At 44.9% G+C, this 27,686-nt stretch overlaps 1 protein-coding gene across 2 annotated transcripts in view; it reads right to left on the reverse strand.

Annotated features, from left to right (window-relative positions):
- Nucleotides 1-27,686, reverse strand: part of LOC126183770 (uncharacterized) — a 675,939-nt gene that overhangs the window by 68,433 nt on the left and 579,820 nt on the right. The gene's annotated exons all lie outside the window — the stretch shown is intronic.

Here is a 27,686-nt window from a genome sequence, read left to right on the forward strand (position 1 = left end):
GTTATGGCTCATTTTGTTCATTCTAGGGTGATTCCACTTTGACTGCTAGAAGTTCCAGATCTGTATTTTAGCAATATTTGAAGACCTAAGAAATGGGTGTTTCAGGAAATTCTTAATTATCAAACAATCCCAGATCAAAACATTGGTATGGTACAAATAATTTTTGACTTGGTGTTGACAATCCACATTTTTATTAAACTTCTTGTAAATTCAAATATACTTCTTCTTAATCGTCACATCATCAAGAAAACAGTTTTGTATCAATCTTCATATATTTAATTTCCACTTTAACCAAACACAATACTTGACTGTTCTTTTACAAAGCGAAATAACAACTTAACTTCTGCAAAGTGAAACAAAGACTGCCCTGTGCCCATTCGCGGCAAAACTGTTACAAATAAGTCAAAGATTATTACAGTCTCACAGAAATGAATACACACAAGAACCATATCACTGTAATATATCGATACATCGGAGTAGCTATACATTAATAAAACCAAATGAGAATATTGTCACAAAAATATGTCTGTTACTTCGCAGAAAAGTAGTACGATACTACTGGTATCAAGAACTGGAGTTGGAGTGCCGCAATGGTCACGTAAATAAAGAACCATCACAAAGTCAGTGTGGGCATTTGTGTGTGAGGAAGTTACTAGAACGTGATTTTTTTTTGGCAATAATTCGTTGTATGGTGCGGATTGGGTGTACTTTTCAGTCTCAAAGATCTGGAAGTTAGGAAGTGACGTGGGAAAAAAAATTCTTTTTACTGATGACAGCAGAGCACCTGCTTAAAGTAGGCCATAGTTACAAGGTGAAACATGAAGTATTACATCACACCCATAAAGGCAGGAAGATGAACTATCTTGAAATTTTGGAAATTAATAAACACATGTCCATCAACCCAAGCTTAATACTTAATGATCAGACACAGTTCCCTTATTGGCCACTTCCAATTGCAGATACTACTCATAGCCCCATCCAAGCCATGTTGTAAATGACTCCTCTTACTCACATGCCCCATTTTATTTCGGTTGCTATAATTTATCTCGTTGTGTTAAGCAATTTTACTTTGTATAATCACAGCTGCTTCACTCACCTGTCTAATATCACTATTGTATCTTATCTGTTTGTAATTTAGGACCAATGAAAGACAAGACTATTTTGTTGAGCCACATATTTAGAATATGTCACCAAAGTTTATTGTTCAATTATTTTCTTCTATGCACAACTGTTGTAATTTTTCTATAGTTCATTAGTTAATGTGTCACATTTTCTATCTTAGTTAAATGATGTTACATCGCATTTACACTGAAATAATCCCTCTTGTTTTATTCGTAATTCTAACATAACTTTTTCCTCTCTCTCAATGGAGATGCGCTAGTTTAAAATCTTTGATCCAACAAAATTTCAATGCACCACTTACTTATCTTTGTACAGCCGAAAACCTGTTCGTGTAACAAATAATAAATTTTGTAGGATATCACACCAGCGTTGTGAGTGTTTCAATCATGATGACAGCAACATTGTAATCCCAGATGAAAAAAAGACAGCACCCCTAGTAGGGAAAGAAAATCAAAGTCTGACGGTTGTTTATAATTAATCGTCAGGTAATATATTACACTGAAAATAAAGAAAACAAACAACTCTAATTTCTGCGTAAAGAGCGGAGAATAATTCTGTAAAAGTAAATGTGGATGAAACTTTCATAGACAGCACAGCAAATACAAACTTTTTTGGAATTAATTTTGATAGTCACGTGAAGCGGAATGATACTCAAATATACGAGCAAAGAAAATGTGATCAGCGTAGTATACCCTTAGAGTCTTGTCATCAGAGTGTAACAGAAATGCGTTATAGTTACATACTATTCCTATATAAACTACAGTTTTAGCTATGTGAAAGGTGTACATATTAATAGAAATGGTTGTAAAAATTTACCATAAGAAGTATCAGTTTGTTAAGAATGATTGCCACAACGAGCGTCTTTAGGTGCCTGAACACATGAGTGATATCTTCTTTGGTTACCAAAGGTTGTTTTATTGTGTAACAGTCCAGTTGCAGTTGTTACCAGTAGGAGTCAAGTCGGCCAAAGAGCGCGAGAGAATGTTGTATCGTGACAAAGTGAGGAGATTGGATTACAGATGTGCCGCACAAAGAATGAATTTAGAGTTTGAGATGGTGTAATCGAGGGCAAAGAATAAAGGCTGATATTTTAGAAAGTATTTTGTAGAGGATCGGCTCATTTGAAAAAAGGTAATCTGCAATAAGTTTTTAATTGCTGGAAGTTCTAGCTCAGTAATTACGAGTATTATCGTAGCGTAAGGTTTTCTTTGTGCTTAACAGTATTTACGTGCTAGTATCCACAATGAATTATCAGCCACATGTTTAGTAGTGTTTAGTGTGTGTAGTGTGTGTAGTGTGGGCAGTGACGAGTGGTGTGATACAAACGAACAGTTTGAAAGTAGATTCTGATAAGATAGTATTACTGTATGAATGGCGTAGCTATTTTTTTAAATGTTTGCTTTTTTATTAAGATGACGTGCCAGATATTTCGTAAATGATCTATGGAAGAATAAACGACTATTTAACTAATTTGAGATTTGAGTGGACTAGAATCAAAATTTTGAATGAAGGTAGGAATATTGAAAGTTAGCGTCCCGTCAACGACGAGGTCGTTGGAGATGGAGCTAAGACTTGGACTGGGGAAATAAAGCGAGTGTTTCCTTTTAAACTGAATTATCCCACCAGTTGTCTCGAGCGATTTAGTAAACCTCTGAAAGCCTAAATCTGAATGACTGTACGGAAATTTGAATCACCGTCCTCTCAGATGCGAGCCCAGTGTTATCAACGAAGGTTCTAAATCAGGGTAGAGTGGGGCAGTGGAAGGAAATGTGTCCATACACAAGGTGAATCACCTAAAACTTGCAGCCCAGACATGGAAGGTTATGCTGATGTGCTGTTTTCACAGATATGAGATGTATCCAATGGCCCACAATTGTAACCCACACACATATAGAAATAATCACTAGAATGATCGTTTATTTTATAAAGTCGCGATTTTAAATGACAGAATGCTCATTGGTATTAACAAAGTGAAACTGGTGTAATGGGATCAGCAAAGCGTGCCGGTACGGTAGCTCGGCGTGTTTGCCGGCACGGTAGCTCAGCGTGTTCGGTCAGAGGGTTAGCTGCCACCTGTAATAAAAAAAAAAAAAACTGAGTGACTGGATCAATAACGAACGTCAACGGGCGTCAGGGGACGTCCGCCACGAACAATTGCAACGAATTATAACGAACAAAATGAGATTACAAAAAAAAGAAAAAAAAAAGCGTGTTCGGTCTGAGAGCCGGTTGGCCTCTGCAATAAAAAACTGAGTGGAAGGATCAACAAACGAACTTGAACGGAAGTCATGTGACGTCCGCAACGACAAAACACAACAATCAACAACGAACAAAAAAAGAAAAAAAATGTGGTCAGTGCGACAGAATGTCAATCCTAAGGGCCCGGGTTCGATTCCCGGCTGGGTCGGAGATTTTCTCCGCTCAGGGACTGGGTGTTGTATTGTCCTAATCATCATCATTTCATCCCCATCGACCAGCAAGTCGCCGAAGTGGCGTCAAATCGAAAGACCTGCACCAGGCGAACGGTATACCCGATGGGAGGCCCTAGTCACACGACATTTACATTTACATTGGTCAGGACGGACACTTCTGCTCCAGAATGATGAGTGCAAAAATTATGGGTTACGTTCTATCAGTACCACGGTGAGTGCGGACTCAGGAGAGGTCATACAGTACAAACATCCTTTGATCAGTATAACTTCCGTATAAGAGATATATATATATGTCTGCGTCCCGTCGACGTGTGGACATCCAGGTAGCAGCGCGCTACATCACATAACTCGCTGGTGCTAACAAGGGAACCTCCCCATCGCACCCCCCTCAGATTTAGTTATAAGTTGGCACAGTGGATAGGCCTTGAAAAACTGAACACAGATCAATCGAGAAAACAGGAAGAAGTTGTGTGGAACTATGAAAAAATAAGCAAAATATACAAACTGAGTAGTCCATGCGCAAGATAGGCAACATCAAGGAGAATTTGAGCTCTGTGGTGCCGTGGTCCCGTGGTTAGCGTGAGCAGCCACCGAACGAGAGGTCCTTGGTTCAAGTCTTCCCTTGAGTGAAAAGTTTATTTTCTTTATTTTCGCAAAGTTATGATCTGTCCGTTCGTTCATTGACGTCTCTGATCACTGTAATAAGTTTAGTGTCTGTGTTTTGCGACCGCACCGCAAAACCGTGTGATTAGTAGACGAAAGGACGTGCCTCTCCCATGGGAACCGAAAACATTTGATCGCAAGGTCATAGGTCAACCGATTCCTCCACAGGAAATCACGTTTGATATATTCGATACGACACTGGTGACGGGAGGTGCTTCACATGACAGGAATATGCTGTCGACCCACCTAACTTGTACACTTGGCGAATGGGTAAAAAGATTCTTCTACCTTGCCCGATTTAGGTTTTCTTGTGGATGTGATAATCACTCCCAAAAAATTGATGAAAACATAAGAGTTTGTCACATAAACTGAAAATCAAAAAAATAAAATTTCCTTTCGAGGGAAGGCTTGAACCAAGGACCTCTCGTTCGGCAGCTGCTGACGCTAACCACTGGACCACGGCACTACTGAGGTCATACTCTCCTTGATGTTGCATATCTTGCGCATGAACTACTCAGTTTGTATATTGTGCTTATTTTTTTCATAGTTCCACACAACGTCTTCCTGTTTTCTCTATTGATCTGTGTTCAGTTTTTCAAGGCCTATCCACTGTGCCCTTTTATAACTAAATCTGAGGGGGGTACGATGGGGAGGTTCCCTTGTAAGTGTGGCCCCTCGCCAGTGTGTGTGGGTAAGTTAGGCAGCGAGCTTGCCCCAGCGGAAGATCTGCTGTCGGGGATGTGGCCTCGCTGACGCAAGGAAGGCATCACCCGGTAGCCAGCAAGCTGACTCTGGTCTGTAGGTAGCTCCTAACAGTCGGTCACGTGCAACTTGAAGTGGATTGGAATGTCAAATGTTGACACCTTTGACGTAGCCTGCACTCGGTGTCTCGTAGACATGGGGCTAACTTGTTTCGTTGCTTGGCGGGGTGGGAGCTGCTCGGTAACACATTGCACCGACGGCTGGATGGTCACGGCGTCGACTGGAGTCGGAAATCTAGGACTCTGTCGAAGTACTAGTACAATTGCTGCTAACGGCTGACCGATGAGCATTTATAGTCTCTCTGACCGGCTATGTTGCCTTCTGTCTTATGGGTGGCTACGGAAGTGCAACGTTGTGCCATGGCATGGGGAAACCCAGTACACCGATAGGGCAGACTGTTGTATTACAGAGTGCTGCGTCAGCAGTGTTCTGGCACCCGTCGATGGGCTGCGAAGTTTGGTCGGTGATTGATGTCACAACACTAGGAGGATTCTGGTATAAGTAATCCACGAGCAATCGCATTTTGAGAACTGTAAACGCTGATAGTCGTCGGCTCCATGTACCAGCACAAACTTCAGGAAAAAAGTGAATAAATCAATTCTCTGAGTTCTGAAGAAGAAAGAAAATTGGCATTGAAAGGTGGTTTTCAAAATGTTGATATCAGCATCAATTCAAGCTTCTACTTAACGGCATTGGCCAGTACTTAGCATTTATCGCGTAAAGTCCAAAGCGACTGGAAAAGGGCGCTGGTGACTGTATATAACAGAGGTAAAAGAACAGTTCTCCGTAATTACAGACCAGTGTCCTTAACATCGTTTTGCTGCAAAATTGTTGAACACATTCTGAGTTCGAATGTAGCAACTTTCCTTGGAACAGAAAAGCTTCTGTCCACAAATCAGCAAGGATTTAAAAAGTATTGCTCGTGCGAAACTCAGCTTGATCTTTTCTCATATGATATAAGAAAAACCATGGATGGAGGGCAACAGGCAGATTCCATGTTCCTAGATTTACAGACAGCGTTTGACACGGTTCCCCACTGCAAACTGTTCACGAATGTCCGAGCACGCAGATTAGGTGGCCAGATTGTCAACAGCTCGTAGAATTTTTAAATAATGGGAACTAGTATGTTGTCTTCGACGACGAATACTCATCAGAGAGAAAGTTATCGTCATGAGTGCCCCAGGGAAGTGTGATAGGACCCCTCTTATTCTCTGTATACATAAGTGATCTGACGGACAGGGCGAGTAGCAATTTACGGCTGGTTGCTGATGACGCTGTGGTGTGCGGGAAGCTGTCGTCGTTGAGTGACTGTAGGTGGATACAAGATGACTTAGATAGAATCTCTAGTTAGTGTGATGAATGGCACCTTGCTCTAAATGTAGAAAAATGTAAGTTAATGCGGATGAATAGGAAAAACAATACTATAACGTTCTAATTAAAAAATAGTAGCGTCCAGCTTGACACAGCTACATCGATTAAAATATCTAGGCATAACGCTGCAAAGCGATATGAAATGGAATGAGTAGGTCCGGTTGGTAATAGGGAAGACGAATGGTCGACTTCGGTTTATTAGGAGAATTTTGGAAAAGTGTAGTTCATCTACAATCGAACGGTGTATAGAACGCTAGTGCGACCCATTCTTGAGTACTGGTCGAGTGACTGGGATCCCTACCACATCGTATTGAAGGATGACATCGAAACAATTGAGTGAAGACATCATTAGGTTCACTCAGCATGCAACTATTACGAAGATGCTTTGGTAACTCAAATGGGAATTCCTGGAGAGAAGGCGACGTCCTTATCGAGGACCACTATTGAGAAAATTTAGAGAAACGGCGTTTGAAGCTGCCTGCAGAACGATTCTACTAGCGCCAACGTAGCCAGACCAGTTAGCCGTGTGGTCTAACACACAGCTTTCCCGATTGGGAAGGAGTGCCTGGTCCCCGGCACGAATCCGCCTGGTCTGGTAAGCTGGCCAGTCTGTGGATGGTTTTTAGGCGGTTTTCCATCTGCCTCCGCGAATGTGGGCTGGCTCCCCTTATTCCGCCTCAGCTACACTATGTCAGCGATTACTGCGAAAAGAAGTTCTCCACGTAGGCATATACCACCATTACTATACCATGCAAACATAGGGGTTACACTCGTGTGGTGTGAGACGTTCCCTGGCGGGGGGTGGGGGAGGTCCTCTGGGAGCCGAACCGCACAATAACCCTGAAAGAGTGGGTCAGTGTGGGGCGGTGGAGGGTGAAGTGGACTACGGTAGTCGTCGTGGGGTTGTGGACCACTGCGGCTGCGGCGGGGAGGGAGCCTCTCCGTCGTTTCTAGGCCCCCGGTTAACATATAATACAATACAATAAAATACCGCCAACATACGTTTCACGCGAAGACCACGAAGATAAGAGAAATTGCGGCTCGTATAGAGGGATATAGATGGTCGTTTTTCTTTTGCTGTATTTGCGAATGGAACAGAAAAGGAAATGACCGATAGTGATACTACGGCGTGCACGGTACGGTGGTTTGCGGAGGCTGTATGTAGATGTAGTACATCATTTAAAGACTGATACAATGTTCGAGGTTTTCATAAAATGTATCAGAGGAGACAGCATGTCATCTGGTGTAGTCGGTATATCCTTTTAAACGCTATCTTTTAGCTTTTCTCAGAGAAAAAGATGTAAGGAAGTCTAACCTGGCTAACTCGGCAAGTAAAGTATAGAGCCTCTTCGTCCATTTCGAAGATTTGGAGACATTGTTTGAAGGCAAGCTATAGTACATCATACATTTTGCAGAAGACAGCCATCAGCTTGATATGGCCTGCAGTGGGACGTTTTTTAATATACTTTGAGAGAGCACAGCTCAGTAATTGTGTCTAGAAACTTTCAAAGCAGACGCGGCCACGTATGCCTCTTCTGTTTGTGATGAGCCACAGGCACGGGCGAGCCAGCGCGAATGTTTTGAGTACCGAGGAGTTGTGGGGACCGAGCCAGGCAGAGCTTAGTAGTCACACGGGTCTCCCAGTGCCATCAATAGATGGTGGCACCCTTTGAGCCTCTGTGATTGGCGGACACTGAGTATGAGAATTACAAACAGCGCTAGCAGTCCCTGGCCACATGATCGGGAAAACCCAGCCTTTGGCGTGAAACATGGAGTGGTAACCGCCATGGCTGATTTAAGCTTCCAGATTAAATTCCAAATGGAATTAAACGCAAAAAATTAAACGCATCTATTTACAGAGAAGCAGTGTGCGATTTGCAGGGGGGGATGAGGGGGATTCCCCCCCCCCCCCCTCTGCATCAGACCATTCCCTCCTCTGGTTTTAGTTTATGCATCCCAACCTGGGATGTTTATTTCCCACGCGCTGGAGTAAAACTTTACATATAATTTAAATTTGTGGAGCCGAACACTGAAAGTTTTTAATACAGTCTTACTATTAATATGTTTGCTTATTAATTTTGAAAAAGTGTTATGCAGTAGTTAAGCATTTCAAAACATTTAGAACTAAATGACAAGACGACGCACGCCACGTTTCCACAATGTCGCAAGACGTCGCCCCAGCGTAAATGAGGCTTTAGAGTCAGGTCTGTATTGTATGGTGGATGTGATGTGTTGCGTACGAAACTAAAACCTGCAATCAGATCCAAACGTCGTGGGAAACTGTGAAGAGGTGTCATCCTGCAGCAAGATAACGCTCGCCCACATTCTGCCAAACGGACAGCCGACGGAATAAAGGAGATGAGATTCGAGGTGCTGGAACATCCAGTATACAGCCCAGACCTGGCTCCAAGCGATTTTCACATGTTTGGACCCTTAACGGAAGCACTACAGGGAAGAAGATTTGAAAGTGATGAAGACGTCATTGCTGCGGTGCAAAATTGGTTACAGATGCAACCGATAAACGTATTTTCTGATGAAATAAAAAAACTCGTAAAACGTCGGGAAAACTGCATTGAAGTCCAGGGAGGTTACGTAGAAAAATAACGCATGTTTCTGTTTTCTATCATCAGAATAAGTACAGCTTTTCACAAATGTGCCTTTACTTTTTGAATTCCCCTCGTATACCTGTATGTAGATGATTTTGTAAATAAGCTTTACCTGTAATGTACTTTTAAAGATATAACAAGGGATGGCTTTTCTGATAGTGCATACGCGTGAATAGTGAGTTTCGGCATTAACATCTATTTATAAATAACTGTTTAACCATGGGTAACGCCACGGTCCAAGCAAGTAACATATATAAATATACTAACCCCCTAAGACATCCCCCCCCCCCCCCCCACTGCTAAAAGCACAAATCGCACACAGCAGAGAAGACAGTATGCCCTAACATGGTTACAAAGACAAAATTAAGACAACGATTACGTGCATAAAAACCCGATTTTTTACACAAATAATTGTAAGGTGGCTGCAATTTCGCACCTTACAAGAACTCATCCACATGTTTTGCCGTGATCTACAAACACAATTAGTTATCACGTGATAGGTTGTACATCGTATATATGAATATATAAAGAAGACTGACATTGTCACGTCCGTCTTGTAAATAATTGTTAACGCTTATTGCATGAAAGGTAACGGAGTTTATTATAAAAACGGCGTAATGAATGATCGCCTATACTAGTAGAGATTGGAACGCTAGTGGAGATGAAACGGCAGGCAGAACTGAAGCTCTGGGTGGAAGGCCCACACAGTGTTGGTCCTGCTTAAACACAGGAAGTAGCTAGACAGACGTCGTGACACCTGAGCTCTGGAGCACAATAGGGTGAGGATCGGCCGCTATTGTTGTAGGGGCCGGAAGGATAACCGGATAATACTTCCGAACGCTGGAAATCTTGGACGCAGGTGAGAGGAACGAAGAAGCGGCACCTCGGAAACCACTCAGGGTGGGTTATTTCCAAGGATTTTTACTCAGAAGCGTACTATTGTACGAGTATAGGTTTTTCCTCGCAAACTTTCCGTGCTGGACGACAAAAGACGAAAATATGGTTGGTCGGCGTTCGGAAGAATCTGTAGAGAGGGAGAATCTGCCGTGGTTTCGGGAATATGATTCGTTTTCGGAATTACGATGGTGGGGATCCAAGCCTTGTTGGGAAACCAGTGCTGGAGGGAGGTGGTCTTCCATTGTGAGCGCCCGTGTATGACGGTCACTCGATATCAGCTTTGTTGGTACAGATGGACTTGCTGTCTTTGCTCTCAGGTGAGTTTATAGTTAGAACAGTTGGGCACTGTACTGTTGCGAACCTATACGATTCTGGACTTCACCGCGGGTTGGAAGTCGTCGTTGAGTACGCAGCGTTCAGTAATTGAGAGCACTTCCTCTGTCTATACTTACGTTGAGACGTTATCTGAACTCCGTCGTTGTGGCTGGGAGTTCGCGTTTCTCGTCTGTAGAACACAGAGAGGAGAAGACAATATTAGAATATATTAGTCAGAGGACCGCCTTCTGCCGTCCTAGTGTTTGAAAGAGTTTATTTGTGGCTGGAGTGCTTCCATCATCACAGACGAGTACGAGAACCATCACTTCGACACACCGGACGCAGTACATACCGTGATATCGCAAATTGCTTCGGCTTATTAGGGCTGTAAATGCTAAACAGCTGTGATCACGTTAATTTATTTCCACTGAGGTTCCACACCACCGTAGATCATCTTTGAAAGTAGCGTCTTCTAGTGTTTGGTACGCAGATGATATCAGTCATTTCGCGTTATTGATATTAGACGGCGCAGTAATAATAAGGGGCAGAGTTCGGCAATTGATTAGTAATTTTACTTAGGAAACGAAAATTTGTAATATAAAGTTTTTTTAATCTACAATAAATATATAAGCAGGAATAATGTTTATCATTTAGTAGGATTAGTTGCCTTCATCATTCATTTATGTTTAGATTGTAATTTATAGAATTAAGAGATCCTAAGATCTGCTTCAGGGGGTAGTCAGACATGGACAAATTTTCATTTTAGCGCATATTGTTTTCCGTTGCGCACGTTCATTTTACACCCTCCTGGAGTAGCATCTTGGATAATAAATGAAACGTTAAAAGTAGCGGTAGCATTACGAAGTAGTCATAGACAGGGAAATATGACTGTGCCTAGTTTTAATTATTTATGTCTATTAGTAACAGAGCAAGGCGGAATAGTGTATACATGGACAGAATCATTATTTATTAACAAACTGTATATGTTAGAGAAGAATTAATAACAGCCCTAGAAAACTGAGGAAATTTACATGTTAATCGGTGAATGAGACATATATATAAAACTTTTATCCATTGTGGATGTGGAACACTGCGACTGTGGTGTGAAAAGGTTTTCCGAAATTACTGCAACCAGTCGCCTTTTATGTAGATGTATTTTATTTAACCATGACCGGTTTCGAGCTGCCTAGGCGACTGGTTGCAGTAACCTTTACATATATATAACATTAAATTTATAGTTTTCAAGCATGTTGTGGAAATCGGAAGTGTTTAAGCTTGACTCACGTCGAGGCAAGGGCTTCGATAGGGACAGCCATCTTGGTATGAAGACATTTTGCACTTTACTTTTGGATCATATGTGGAGCAGTCGGGACTGAGATCTGGAACGAGGAGTGTGTATGAGCGGCAGTAAGTCGCCTCTCTAGTGTGTGGAAATCTATATAAATGTTGAGTCATCAACTTTGATATTTGTGTGTGTCGCTTCTGAATACTTCGAAAAGTAGAAATCTTTTCTACACGTCAGGTGAATCTACTCTGAACATTAGAACTTTACTGTAGTTATTTTCGCGAGTGGTATGCACTCGAAATTTAGTTAGTTTGCAATTGTGGAACTTTAAATTTAAACTTGCACTGAGTGAATCGTGATTTTTTCGCAAGTTTACGCGAACGTGATATGCTGTTCCATTTCATTTAAGCCCTCGCTCAGACGTTAATTTATTCAATGTTAAATGTTACAATGAACGAATAATTTCAGTTTTATTAAAGTTCCAAACTCTGTGAGTAATGAACATTATTTTTCATTCCAAATTCCCTCTTGCATGAATTTGAACTTTGTACCCGGACTTTTTAGGGTTTCTGTAAGCGAGTACGCCCGTGATTGGAGTTCGCATGTTAGACTGCGCAGGAACTGTCTAGACGGAAGGGGTATGATGGAAGAGACAGACTTGTAGAGGGTTAATTACAGCAAATAAACTTCATTTCCTTCCGTGAAAACTTGTGTTTTGTGTGACTCTTGATTTACGTAACTTTGAGCCATTGTCCTCTCCTGTCTTTGTAAGAGTTACTCGCGGAAGTCCCAGGGGATCAGTTGGTGGCAGTGTACTGACTGCTATAATCCGTTCATCATAAGAATAAATCAGATGTAAACAAACACAAAGGCGAAGATTGGTCAGAAGCTGTAGCACACGAACACTGGTGTTGCTACGTTCTTGGAAGTAGGTCCTACTTATGTATTAGGTATCTTATTTGGTTCAAATGGCTCTGAGCACTATGGGACTTAACATCAGAGGTCATCAGTCCCCTAGAACTTAGAACGACTTAAACCTAACTAACCTAAGGACATCACACACATCCAAGCCCGAGGCAGGATTCGAACCTGCGACCGTAGCGGTCGCGCGGCTCCAGACTGAAGCGCCTAGAACCGCTCGGCCACAACGGCCGGCAAATTCTTAATTATCGATGTTTTATGAAAGACTGTTCATACAAGTTGTTTAAATTAGGAAACCATAACAATTTAATTTTTAAGGGAAAAATGAAAAACCAAATCCCCTTTATTTGAACTACGTCCATCGTTTTATACCACAGAGGTAGATAAGTATCGTAGAAACATGAAAAACAATCATTTTCACGGCATCGAGCCCATCGTACAAATGCCGCATTTTTACGTTTGCTACTGTACCATTACAATATGAACCCAACAGAACTGGTCTGGAGCCAAGCTGCGGGATACGGCCCGAGAAGTAACAAGATCGTTAAGTTGCTAGACGTACTGGGACTAACGCACGCAGCTTTTTCACACGTCACTACCGAGCGCTGGCGGGATATACAACGGCTCGTCATAAAAGAAGAAGAGAAAATGCTGCGCCTGGTTGGCTTCGTGGATTCTGTTGTTGATAGGCTCGTTATCCACGTATAAGGCGATATTTCCAGAATTGAAATGTATTTCTAGGATTCGTATAAGGAAGGAGCTAAGAGATTACCAGACGACTGACTGTAATACCTTCAGTGGCTTCAGTATTTAACTATACGGCTAAATCCTTGAATACTCTCTTACATTATGTGGTGTCACCGCCAGACACCACACTTGCTAGGTGGTAGCCTTTAAATCGGCCGCGGTCCGTTAGTATACGTCGGACCCGCGTGTCGCCACTATCAGTGATTGCAGACCGAGCGCCGCCACACGGCAGGTCTAGAGACACTTCCTAGCACTCGCCCCAGTTGGACAGCCGACTTTGCTAGCGATGGTTCACTGACAAATTAAGCTCTCATTTGCCGAGACGATAGTTAGCATAGCCTTCAGCTACGTCATTTGCTACGACCTAGCAAGGCGCCATTACCAGTTACTATTGATGCTGTAAAACATGTACCGTCAAGAGCGATATTCACCAATTATGGATTAAAGTTAAGTATTCCAGAAGCTACGTACGTTTTTTGCTAGTCTCAATTCCTTGTCCTGTTCCAGACCTCACGCCAGCCTGCGTGAGCTTAAACGCGTGCCTTTCGGCTTCCTCATAGTGGGTTGGCTGTCTTGCCAATCCACAACACATTACACACAGCTTATGCAGAAAAATTACCTTGTGGTTAAGTCAGGAATTTTCATCATTCTTGTTTTTAATTAAGATAGTACGTTAGATGAAAACGATAACGTGTTGCGGTTTTCGTGTAGTCGTCTAAGAAGCGTGCTGTGGGAGATTTGCAGTGTATTATTTCATTTTGATTAAAAATTAAATGACATGCGAAGCTGTATTGCTCCTCTGCTCGTCTCTTTTTACGTGTGCACTGCAACTGGCCAAGTCACTGCAGGCTAGCTGTACCAGCTGACCGGCCAGTCCAAGTTAAATGCGCCGGTAAAGCTGTTGTTCCGTATTATCGCTAAGTCGATGTGCGCGTAACGCACAGCCAAAACGTACCTTTATTACCGTACTTGACAGTACACGAGACAGCTTGGCTGCAGTCCGACGTGAAACGGAAATCCAATGAGGTTCCAGCAAACGCGGAAGAATACATAGTGCAATGTTTACATCAGGTTTATTCTTATGATGAATGGGTAATACCAGTCTCGCGGTTCTAGGCGCTCAGTCCGGAACCGTGCGACTGCTACGGTCGCAGGTTCGAATCCTGCCTCGAGCATGGATGTGTGTGATGTCCTTAGGTTAGTTAGGTTTAAGTAGTTCTAAGCTCTAGGGGACTGATGACCTAAGATGTCCAGTCCCATAGTGCTCAGAACCATTTGAACCATTTGATTATACCAGTGTCGGTTTCCAGTTCAGTTGCGGACCTTGGATTCTTCCTGAAAGCTGTTAACTTGCTGCGGAGCATTTATGAATGGTACTGGTGTAGTGTCTATTTTGACCCTGCCTAGTAGGACAAAGCGAAGCTACCTTCATTAAAACTGTTTTTAAAGGTGTAGCATAGTGGAGAATTCATCAGGACCTGTATAAAAGTGATTCCTTGATTATCAGCGGTGTAGCAGGCTTACGTCGCGTAATTTGCCTCGCAAGCTGCACAACGCTAGGAGGGCGCGGATTCCGCCTGCGGATGTGCGTGAGACTTATCTCGATGCCACCCTATCAGAGATGGCGAGAAGAAGGAATGGTTGGTTTGGAGCCCTTTTCTGTGTGTGGGTGGAAGCAGTTTCGGAGCTTTGGCGTTTAGGAGAGATTTTGGTGATGGAGGGGAGTTTTGGTGAGGTTGGGAAGCGGCCGAATGTGTGACATGCTGCTCTTGGGTGATGCAGGTGCTTCAGGATGGCTTGAGTTGCTGGGTGATCGGTGGCTTGTTAACGAAACGGCTGCTGGTGAGGACTCACATTGTTGCTGCGAGGTTGCTGGTTTGCACATAGCTAGTTGCCTGGATAGAAGGAATTCAGTCGCAGAGTAGACGTGGCAGAAGTTGGGGAGGTGGTTCCGGGATGAAGAGGGTGGTTGTAAGGCGGAGAGCGGGAGGGTCAGCTCCGTGTTGTTACAATTGGAGAGTAGATGGGGAAGTGTAAATAACTCTGAAGGTGGGGAGATACATGGAAATTACTAGATCGATTATACACTCCTGGAAATGGAAAAAAGAACACATTGACACCGGTGTGTCAAACCCACCATACTTGCTCCGGACACTGCGAGAGGCTGTACAAGCAATGATCACACGCACGGCACAGCGGACACACCAGGAACCGCGGTGTTGGCCGTCGAATGGCGCTAGCTGCGCACCATTTGTGCACCGCCGCCGTCAGTGTCAGCCAGTTTGCCGTGGCATACGGAGCTCCATCGCAGTCTTTAACACTGGTAGCATGCCGCGACAGCGTGGACGTGAACCGTATGTGCAGTTGACGGACTTTGAGCGAGGGCGTATAGTGGGCATGCGGGAGGCCGGGTGGACATACCGCCGAATTGCTCAACACGTGGGGCGTGAGGTCTCCACAGTACATCGATGTTGTCGCCAGTGGTCGGCGGAAGGTGCACGTGCCCGTCGACCTGGGACCGGACCGCAGCGACGCACGGATGCACGCCAAGACCGTAGGATCCTACGCAGTGCCGTAGGGGACCGCACCGCCACTTCCCAGCAAATTAGGGACACTGTTGCTCCTGGGGTATCGGCGAGGACCATTCGCAACCGTCTCCATGAAGCTGGGCTACGGTCCCGCACACCGTTAGGCCGTCTTCCGCTCACGCCCCAACATCGTGCAGCACGCCTCCAGTGGTGTCGCGACAGGCGTGAATGGAGGGACGAATGGAGACGTGTCGTCTTCAGCGATGAGAGTCGCTTCTGCCTTGGTGCCAATGATGGTCGTATGCGTGTTTGGCGCCGTGCAGGTGAGCGCCACAATCAGGACTGCATACGACCGAGGCACACAGGGCCAACACCCGGCATCATGGTGTGGGGAGCGATCTCCTACACTGGCCGTACACCACTGGTGATCGTCGAGGGGACACTGAATAGTGCACGGTACATCCAAACCGTCATCGAACTCATCGTTCTACCATTCCTAGACCGGCTAGGGAACTTGCTGTTCCAACAGGACAATGCACGTCCGCATGTATCCCGTTCCACCCAACGTGCTCTAGAAGGTGTAAGTCAACTACCCTGGCCAGCAAGATCTCCGGATCTGTCCCCCATTGAGCATGTTTGGGACTGGATGAAGCGTCGTCTCACGCGGTCTGCACGTCCAGCACGAACGCTGGTCCAACTGAGGCGCCAGGTGGAAATGGCATGGCAAGCCGTTCTACAGGACTACATCCAGCATCTCTACGATCGTCTCCATGGGAGAATAGCAGCCTGCATTGCTGCGAAAGGTGGATATACACTGTACTAGTGCCGACATTGTGCATGCTCTGTTGCCTGTGTCTATGTGCCTGTGGTTCTGTCAGTGTGATCATGTGATGTATCTGACCCCAGGAATGTGTCAATAAAGTTTCCCTTCCTGGGACAATGAATTCACGGTGTTCTTATTTCAATTTCCAGGAGTGTAGATACATGATGAAAATGATGAACAATGTGGGGAGATGTCGTAGTGATGAAAAGTACAGTGATGATGACTAACAGACGAATGGCAAAGACGTCAGTAGAAAATGGAGACACATGATCCACGAAACACACGTTGTCGACGGCGAGACGAACGTGCAGGCGGCAGGCAACTGCAGCGTGAAGACGGCGTACAGGCGCTGAGACATAGCGACACGAACGATGAAAGCGTAAAATTTTTCACTACCCATGACCAATTCTAACCAACAGACTTGTCAGATTGCGTACGATTAGCAAAGGGATTCCGAAAAAATTAAGGCTATAGAGAATGAGCAATTGTTCCCTTGGAGAAACAAAAACAGCCAAGGTTGCTTAAGTAACAGTTTTGACATTTGTACGAGGGACCTTCAAAAACTAAGTTATGGTAGACAAGCCCGCCCGGTTGGCCGTGCGGTCTAACGCCCGGCTTTCCGGGTGGGAAGGAGCGCCGGTCCCCAGCACGAATCGCCACTGCGGATTTGTGTCGCTGTCCGGTGAGCCGGCCAGTCTGTGGATGGTTTTTAGGCGGTTTCCCATCTTCCTCGGCAAATACGGGCTGATTCCCCTTATTCCGCCTAAGCTACGCTATGTCGGCGATTGCTGCGCAAACAATTTCTCTACGTACGCGTACACCACCATTACTCTACCACGCAAACATAGGGGTTACACTCGTCTGGTGTGAGACGTTCCCTGGGAGGTCCACCAGGGGCCTAACCGCACAATAACCCTGGGTTCGGTGTGGGGCGGCGGAGGGGTGAAGTGGACTGCGGTAGTCGTCGTGGGGTTGCGGACTACTGCGGCTGCGGCGGGGCACACCCTCTCCGTCGTTTCTAGGTCCCCGGTTAACATACCGTAACATAACATAACATATGGTAGGCAAAGTAACTTTTATTGATTGCTGCACTACATTTAAAAGTGACGCACATACATAACACTACTTTTCAACATAGTCACCAAATCCCTGTAAACAACGATCGGGACGTAATACTAATCGTTCAGTACCCCGTCAATAGAAATCCGATCCTTGGTCATGGAGCTATCCGAGGACCGCTGTGTGTACATCCTCGTCTTTGGAAAATCTGTTTTTCTCCCACTTGTTCTTTCAGTTTGCCGGAAACATGGAAAACGCATGGTGCAATATTTGGACTTCCCAATCTGCATGACCGACGTCTGTGCAGGCTTGGCAAATTGTTGGAGCAATTTCATTACTGCTGAACGGGGGATTGCACCTGATCCACATATCGCCAGAAGTTCACGGTGAATCTGTATGCAGTTTAGACCTTTCACCCACAAGAATCGTACTGTTGCGCATAATTCGACTATGGTGTATTTTTCCAGTTGCCGTACCATTTCAGTCACACACTATTATGCAGCTGCCTGTGATCCGTACCGCAACAGAACTGTAGCTGCAGGACACCCAGAACAAAATGGTTCAAATGGCTCTGAGCACTGTGGGACTTAACAGCTTAACTAGGGGACTATTTTGAAGAAAAAGTGCTATAAGATACCCTTGAAAAACGTACAAGATCTGTATTTATCGCCGCCCAGGGTAGCCGAGCGGTTCTAGGCGCTACAGTCTGGAACCGCGCGACCGCTACGGTCGCAGGTTCGAATCCTGCCTCGGGTATGGATGTGTGTGATGTCCTTAGGTTAGTCAGGTTTAAGTAGTTCTAAGTTCTAGGGGACTGATGACCGCAGAAGTTAAGTCCCATAGTGCTCAGAGCCATTTGAACCATTTGAACCTGTATTTATCCATTTCGAGACGTCTGGAAGCTGTTTTGAATGCCAACGATCTTCCTGCACCGCATTAGATATTGTAATGTATTCTATTTGTGGTGTTTCCATTATTTTTGTCAAACCTGTGTATCTATACGTATTATAAATTCAAGTTCCCCTCACTCCCGCGTCCGGCCATCCTGATTTAGGTTTTCCGCGATTTCCCCAAATCGCTCCAGGCAAATGCCGGGATGGTTCCTTTGAAAGGGCACGGCCGACTTCCCTCTCTGTCCTTCCCTAATCCGATGAGGCCGATGACCTCGCTGTCTGGTCTCCTCCCCGAAACAACCCAACCCAACCCCCCCCCCCCCCCCCCCTTCAAGTTCCCCGTCGTGTTTTTCTGCCTATATGTGAAGGGAAATCACAGGAACTACTATAGAGATTTTGATAAGGTTTTCACTAATGGGTAGACTGATTCACTAGGAAGGTACGTGTCTATAATTTATTTCCGGTGCAGCAGACAACCCGCCCAGATAGCTGCGTGTGTTAGCTCGCCGCTTCTGGGAGTCAGGCAGGGGCGCCGGCTTCGAATCGAATCCTCCCGGCGGATTAGCAACGATGGCCGATGTGCCGGCGAGCCTGGATGTGGTTTTTAGGCGGTTTCGCATATCCGACTAGGTGAATATAGGGCTGGTACCCACGCCCCGCCTCAGTTACACGATTTGCAAGTTAGAAAACGTCCACACACTTTCAGATGGTTCAAATGGCTCTGAGCACTATGGGACTCAACTTCAGAGGTGATCAGTCCCCTAGAACTTAGAACTACTTAAACCTAACGAACCTAAGGACATCACACACATCCATGGCCGAGGCAGGATTCGAACCTGCGACCGTAGCGGTCTCGCGGTTACAGACTGTAGCGCCTAGAACCGCACGGCCACTCCGGCCGGTCCACACACTTTCACATGGATGGCACTATACGCAGACAGTTCGAGTGCACATATTTCATCCTGGGGGCGGGGGTAAAGGGCTTGGCAACAGTAAGGGTATCTGGCCACCCTCTAACATTAACAATGCCAAATCGGATAATAACCATGCCGACCCCTTTGTGGTGACCGAATCACGAAGGGTTGCCTGATAGGAAAATCATCTAGGTACAAACACTAACAGTAAACATGATAGCTTAGATGGAGGCATTCGGTGTCAGTCGCTTTCGCCAGTCCGGTCTGAGGTCGTACACATTAAGAAACCGCTTATTTCACGCTCACGGATTATGAATTGGACGCAAAAAGCGACCCAGTCACGCACCGTCTGTAAGTAAACAGGGCCAAAGGCAGTATACAGAGGCCGCGAATCGGTAAGTGGGGCAGAGTTCCAGGCAGTAGCAGAATTCGACCAGGGCCTCGGATGATATCTCCTTACCTGTATGCTCTGGACTGTGGTTTGTGATTTCTTTTGAACATTTGCGTGTATGTACCTGAATATTTTTGTCAGTTCCATTTTGACGTGTAACGGAACCAAAGGGTTCGATTATGGCAGTAGAAACTGGTTCTTTTCATGATTCGTGGTCTGGAATACCATCGTTTGACGTTTCTGTGTGTTCCATATTCCTAATATAGTTTCAGGCTCGCGTGACTATTTGTTATAGCAGTTGGTTAAGCAACTAGTAATAGAGTCCAGTTAAAAGCCTCGTCTGTGTTTTATACTTGCGTTAAATGGGTCTTAGGAGTCAAGTGATAAGTCAGTGTCTGTGCTCTTCAGTATGGTCATGTAAACACGTGAAGAAGCATTAAAACGGACCAAAAGCCAACCCAGAGACTCATTTCCTTATGAACACCATGTCTACCTACTCAGCCTGACATTCGATTCGTTTTTTACTGTCTGAAACCTTAGAGATCTGAAAAATGTCAACCTGACCCTTCCGCAGTCTAGTGGCTAGCATTTCTGTCTCTGGATCACGTGGTCCCGGGTTTGATTCCCGGCTAGATTGGGAATTTTTCTCTGCCCTGTGACTGGGTGTTTGTGTTGTCCTCATCATTTCATCATCATCATCAAACGTGACAATGGTTCGATTGAACTGTGTAAAAAAATTGGGACTTTGTACGGGAACTGATGACATGTGCCTGAAATGGATGACCTCAAGTCCCACTTCACCTCCAGTCTGATTCGACATCTACATCTATACTCCGTAAGCCACCTGACGGTGTGTGGCGGAGGGTACTTTGAGTACCTCTATCTGTTCTCCCTTTTATTCCAGTCTCGTATTGTTCGCGGGAAGAAATATTGTCGGTATGCCTCTGTGTGTGCTCTAATCTCTCTGATCTTATCCTCATGGTATCTTCGCGAGATGTACGTAGGAGAGAGCAAAATTTTGCTTGACTCCTCGGTGAAGGTATGTTCTCGAAACTTCAACAAAAGCCCGTACCGAGCTACTGAGCGTCTCTCTTGCAGAGTCTTGCACTGGAGTTTATCTATCATCCCCGTAACGCTTTCGCGATTACTGAATGATCCTGTAACGAAGCGCGCTGCTCTCCGTTGGATCTTCTCTATCTCTTCTATCGACCCTATCTGGTACAAATCCCACACTGGTGAGCAGTATTCAAGCAGTTGGCGAACAAGTGTACTGTAACCTGCTTCCTTTGTTTTCGGACTGCATCTAAAGCAGATGCAGTCCGACAATTAATTTTATATGGCCATTCCATTTTAGATCACTCCTAATTCCTACTCCCAGATAATTTATGGAATTAACTGCTTCCAGTTGCTGACCTGCTATATTGTAGCTAAATGATAAAGGATCTTTCTTTCTATGTTATCGCAGCACATTACACTTGTCTATATTGAGATTCAATTGCCATTCCCTGCATCATGCGTCAATTCGTTGAGATTCAATTGCCATTCCCTGCATCATGCGTCAATTCGTTGCAGATCCTCCTGCATTTCGGTACAATTTTCCATTGTTACAACCTCTCGGTATACTACAGTATCATCCGCAAAAAAGCCTCAGTGAATTTCCGATGTTATCCACAAGGTCATTTATATATATTGTGAATAGCAACGGTCATACGACACTCCCCTGCGGCACACCGGAAATCACTCTTACTTCTGAAGACTTCTCTCCATTGAGAATGACATGCTGCGTTCTGTTATCTAGGAACTGTCCAATCCAATCGCACAGTTGGTCTGATAGTCCATATGCTCTTACTTTGTTCATTAAATGACTGTGGGGAACTGTATCAAACGCTTTGTGGAAGTTATGAAACACGGCATCCACCTGGGAACCCGTGTCTATGGCCCTACGAGTCTCGAGGACGAATAGCGCAAGCTGGGTTTCACACGATCGCCTTTTTCGAAAACCATATTGATTCCTAAAGAGTAGATTTCTGGTCTGCAGAAAAGTCATTATTTTCGAACATAATATGTGCTCCAAAATTCTACAACTGACCGACGTTAGAGATATAGGTCTACAGTTCTGCACATCTGTTCGACGTCCCTTCTTGAAAACGGGGATTACCTGTGCTCTTTTCCAATCCTTTGGAACGCTACGCTCTTCTAGAGACCTACGGTACTCCGCTGCAAGAAGGGGGGCAAATTCCTTCGCGTACTCTGATTGTGAGATTTAAAGTAACTATGTTGCGATCTAGTCGGGTTACAGCATCACATAAAGGCAAAAAGAAAAGGAAGAAGGCCGTTGCCCAAGCCGTAGATACTTAGTACTACCCATGCGAAACCAATTTAGTAAACTTTCTCATTGCGTAGTTCCGTCATCATCTAGCCGCGAAGAATCAAGCAGTGTTATAACTTTTTCAGAGAAGAGTACGGAATGAAGCAAAGAGTGTTAAGTGCGATTTGTGTCGACAATTATATACTGTCGACAATTATATACTGTCGACAATTATATACTGTCAGAGGAGGGTTCACAACAAGTTTAAAGTATAACTGACGCCATGTCATAGGAACTGTGAACTCTTTTGTTGTAATAAATATGGCCTTGCGGTTCTAGGCGCTTCAGTCTGGAACTGCGTGACAGCTACGGTCGCAGGTTCGAATTCTGCCTCGGGCATGGATGTGTGTGATGTCCTTAGGTTAGTTAGGTTTAAGTAGTTCTAAGTTCTAGGGGACTGATGACCTCAGAAGTTAAGTCCCATAGTGCTCAGAGCCATTTGAACCATTTTTGTAACAAATAAACAAAATGGTTCAAATGGCTCTGAGCACTATGGGACTCAACTGCTGTGGTCATAAGTCCCCTAGAACTTAGAACTACTTAAACCTAACTAACCTAAGGACAGCACACAACACCCAGCCATCACGAGGCAGAGAAAATCCCTGACCCTGCAGGGAATCGAACCCGGGAACCCGGGCGTGGGAAGCGAGAACGCTACCGCACGACCACGAGATGAGGGCAACAAATAAACAAACACCGCTCTGATCCCAACATTTTATTACCGATTACCAGCACAGATTGAAACTGGTAGTCGGCAGTATAAGGCTGTGATCCAGACGGTGTTTGCTTATTTAAGTTTAAAACGATCAAAAATGGCTCTGAGCACTATGGGACTTAACATCTGAGGTCATCAGTCCCGTAGAACTTAGAACTACTTAAACCTAACTAATCTATGGACATCACACGCATCCATGCCCGAGGCAGGATTCGAACCTGCGACCGGAGCGGTCCCGTGGTTCCAGATTGAAGCGCTTAGAACCGCTCGGCCACACCGGCCGGCTTAAAATGATCATTTATATGCAATGGCATTCACTAACGAAAGTAACAAGTAACGAATACTTTGTAACGGGAGTATGTCTCGAGTATACTGAATGCATACAGTAGAAAATTTAGTCGTTCCTTTTACAGCCCTACTCGAGAAGAATACTAATACTAGGATCTTTCCTTTTTCGTGCTTGTCAAACTGAGCTTGTGCTCTGTCTATGATGACGTATACTTGTTCAGCTCTAAAGTACCCCCCTTTCTTCTCTAAGCGCGACGTCCCCAACGGACGTCTAACGGGATTATAAGTGTTTCTTAATTATACAACTTTTAATTGTTTTCGCTATGTCCTTCATCAGTGAGAAAATTGTACAGCGTTAATTTCATTCGCGAAGATGATTAATTTGAAGTAGTGTTCTCCAGCTTTCATAACGCGTGTGGCGCGCCCTCAGACTGCCCTTGGTTCCGGGCGACTTTGCAGGAAGAGAACAAACAGCTGTGGGAGCCGAGTGTACTTGGGAATGTACGATGTGTGAGTCACGCATTTAATTAGCGCGCCCCGCAGGCCTGGGGCAATAAACGAGCAGCGAGGGTTCGCGCCGTTTCTCTCCAGCCACGCTGACTGCTCTACGCAGTCACAAGACGGAGTATAGTCATCACCCTCCTTGCAACGACTGAACGAGGGCTGTCACTACACAAGGACTGTAGCTCACTGGGCCATACGCGCACATTACTCACGCCGCACCTAGGTTACGAATATTCCACACTGGGTAACACCGTAGTAATATTTGGGAAAGAGTTAGAGATTTAAAAAGCAACTAAATTATCAAACCAACTCCCCGACCTCACATACACATTACACTGTCTGATCAAAAGAATACGGACACCTCTATGAACTGCGGAATTGACCATCAGATGTCACGAGAGGCGGATCCGCCAGTATAATGGGAGGTGGAGAGTATTGTGTTCTTATTAGAGAAGCAGTAACAACAGAGTGGGTCTGTCAGTAGAACTCGAGAATTCGAACGTGTACTAGTCGTAGGACGTCACCAAAGTAATGAATCCACCAGGAAAATTTCAACCCTTCTAAAGATACCCAAGTCGACTATTTGTGATATTATTGTAACGTGGAAATGTGAAGGAAGAACCACAACTAAGCCAATAGCAGGCAGATTTCATTTACACTGAAGACCCAAAGAAACTGGTACACCTGCCTAATATCGTGTAGGACTCCCACGAGCACGCAGAAGTGCAGCTACACGACGTGGCATGGCCTCGACTTGTAGTGCTGGAGGGAACTGACACCATAAATCCTGCAGGGCTGTCCATAAATCCGTAACAGCACCAGGCGGTGGAGATCTCTTCTGAACAGCACGTTGCAAGGCATCCCAGATATCCTCGATAATGTTCATGTTTGGGGAGTTTGGTGGCCAGCTGAAGTGTTTCAACTCCGAAGAGTGTTCCTGGAGCCACTGTGTAGCAATTCTGGACGTTTGGGTGTCACATTGTCCTGCTGGAATTGCCCAATTCCGTCGGAATGCACAACGGACATGAATTGATGCAGGTGATCAGACAGAATGCTTACGTACGTGTCACCTAGCACTCCCATATCACTCCAACTGCACACGCCCCACACCATTACAGAGCCTCCACAACCTTGAACAGTTCCCTGACATGCAGGGTCCATGGATTCATGAGGTTGTCTCCATACCCGTACATGTCCATCTGTTCGATAGAATTTGAAACGAGACTCGTCCGATTAGGCAACATGTTTCCAATCATCAACTGTACAATGTCGGTGTTGACTGGTCCAGGCGAGGCGTAAAGCTTTCTGTTGTGCTGTCATCAAGGGTACACGAGTGGGCCTTCGGCTCCGAAAGCCCACATCGATGTTGTTTTGTTGAATGGTTCGCACGCTGACACTTTTGGTGGCCCAGCATTGAAATCTGCAGCAATTTGTGGAAGGGTTGCACTTCTGTCTCGTTGAACGATTCTCTTCAGTCGTCGTTGGTCCCGTTCTTGCAGGATCTTTTTCCGGCCGCAGCGATGTCGGAGATTTGATGTTTTACTGGAGTCCTGATAATCGCGGAACACTCGTGAAGTGCTCGTACGGGAAAATCCCCACATCATCGCTATCTCGGAGATGCTGTGTCCCATCGCACGTGTGCCGGCTATAACACCGCGTTCAAATTCTTAAACCTTGATAACCTGCCATTGTAGCACCAGTAACCGATCTAACTACAGTGCCAGACACTTGTTGTCTTATATAGGTGTGGCCGACATCAGCGCCGTATTCTGACTTTTTACGTATCTCTGTATTTGAATACGCATGCCTACATCAGTTTCTTTGGCGCTTCAGTGAACTAATGGAGAGGGATCGTCGAGCATTTCGCTCGGTAGCTGTAAAAAATCGCGTGAAATCTTTGGAAAAATCACTTGTTTGTTGCAAAGTGCTTTTAGCACTCCAGCGAGCATAATGACTGTGAGTTGGGAATTAAAAAGACTGAGGTAGAATGGTAGAGCAGCTCTTCATAAGCCACACATTACTGTTGTCAGCCACGCGGGGTAGCCGTGCGTTCTAGACGCGCGGCACCCCCGTCGGAGGTTCGAGTCCTCCCTCGGGCATGGGTGTGTGTGTTGTCCTTAGCTCAAGTCAGATTAAGTAGTGTGTAAGCCTAGGGACCGATGACCTCCCCACTTTGGTCCTATAGAACTTACCACAAATTTCCGATTTTTTTTTTTTTTTTTTTTTTTTTTTGCTGTAGTCAGTGATAAATCGACGGTTGAGGTGGTGTAATGAGCGACGTCACTGAGGGAATGCCTGAAAACGAATGATTTTGAATGATGAATCATGCAGTTCCCTGTGCAATCCGATGGAAGAGTTACCTGCCGTTTTGTAAAGTACCAACAGTGAAGTACGGAGGAGGTGGTGTTACTGCATGGGGATGATCTCTGTGGTGACGGTGGAGGTCTCCTAATTGCGCTTGATAAAACACAGATTGCTGAAGGATATGAACACAGTTTACAGCACTGTGTACAGAGCACAGCAGAGGAAAAATCGAAGACGACGATTTTGTGTATCAGCATGACAATATGCCCTGTTATGAAGTAGCATCTGTGAGACAATGGTTTGTGGACAATAACATTTCCGAACTGGACTGGCCCTCCACAGTCCCGACGTGAGCCCTATGGGACACCTTTGGGATGGATTAGAATACCGACTTCGCTACAGACCTTAGCATGCAACATCGCTGTCTTCGCTAATTTCGGCTCTTGAAGAAGAATACGTTGCTATTTCGCCACAGACATTGAGACACGTCACTGAAAGTGTCCCGAGCAGAGTTCACGTCGCCATAAAGGCGAAGTGTGGACACACTCCATATTAACCTATAGTCTGCAATACAATTAAAGGAGCACTTCTTCGAAGCCCCATAATTGTCTCCAATTGTGACATTACAAATTTGGTTCAAAGGTACCGACAACTTTCTCTGTAATGGCGCTGCGACGGCAGCCTCGGTCTCGATGACACTTGAGTGCTATTGGCAAGGGATTTCATATCGATTCCGTATACCTGGATTTCCGGAAGGCTTTTGACACTGTGCCACACAAGCGTCTCGTAGTGAAATTGCGTGCTCATGGAATATCGTGTCAGTTATGTGACTGGATTTGTGACTTCCTGGTTGGTTGTTGTTGGTTGGTTTGGGGAAGGAGACCAGACAGCGTGGTCATCGGTCTCATCGGATTAGGGAAGGATTGGGAAGGAAGTCGGCCGTGCCCTTTCAGAGGAACCATCCCGGCATTTGCCTGGAGTGATTTAGGGAAATCACGGAAAACCTAAATCAGGATGGCCGGACGCGGGATTGAACCGTCGTCCTCCCGAATGCGAGTCCAGTGTCTAACCACTGCGCCACCCCGCTCGGTTGTGACTTCCTGTCGGAGAGGTCACAGTTCGTAGTAATTGACGGAAAGTCATCGAGTAAAACAGAAATGATTTCTGGCGTTGCTGTTCCTTATCTGTATAAACGATTTGGGAGACAATCTGAGCAGCCGTCTTCGGTTGTTTTCAGATGACGCTGTCGTTTATCGACTACTAAAGTCATCAGAAGATCATAACAAACTGCAAAACGATTTAGAAAAAATATCTGAATGGTGCGAAAAGTGACAGTTGACCCTAAATAACGAAAAGTGTGAGGTCATCCACACGAGTGCTAAAAGGAACTCGTTAAACTTCGGTTACACGATAAATCAGAGTATGAAACATTGACACATGCATGAATAAAACGGCATAGGGTTCCTCTAAGACTTCACAGATCGGCAACAAAAGATAGTTTTAGAATGTTTTAAAGCTCTCTTAAACTTTTTAATAATAACCTCCTCATCTATGTTTCATATGTTACATTCAGAAACATCTTTTATGTATTCTATCAGCGCATGGAGAGCACTTTTGAGTACTACAAATTTTGCATCAGTTAAGATCCTTATAATTGTTTAAAAAAATTTTCTTAATGTTTTTATGAAGCTCCGTTAAAATATTTCAATGTTATTAAATTCGGCATCAGTATTTCGTGCTATGCTCAGGAGTATTTTGTGTGAATTACAACAGTCCAG

This window comes from Schistocerca cancellata, chromosome 4, assembly GCF_023864275.1.
Source record: "Schistocerca cancellata isolate TAMUIC-IGC-003103 chromosome 4, iqSchCanc2.1, whole genome shotgun sequence".
Lineage (NCBI taxonomy): Eukaryota > Metazoa > Arthropoda > Insecta > Orthoptera > Acrididae > Schistocerca > Schistocerca cancellata.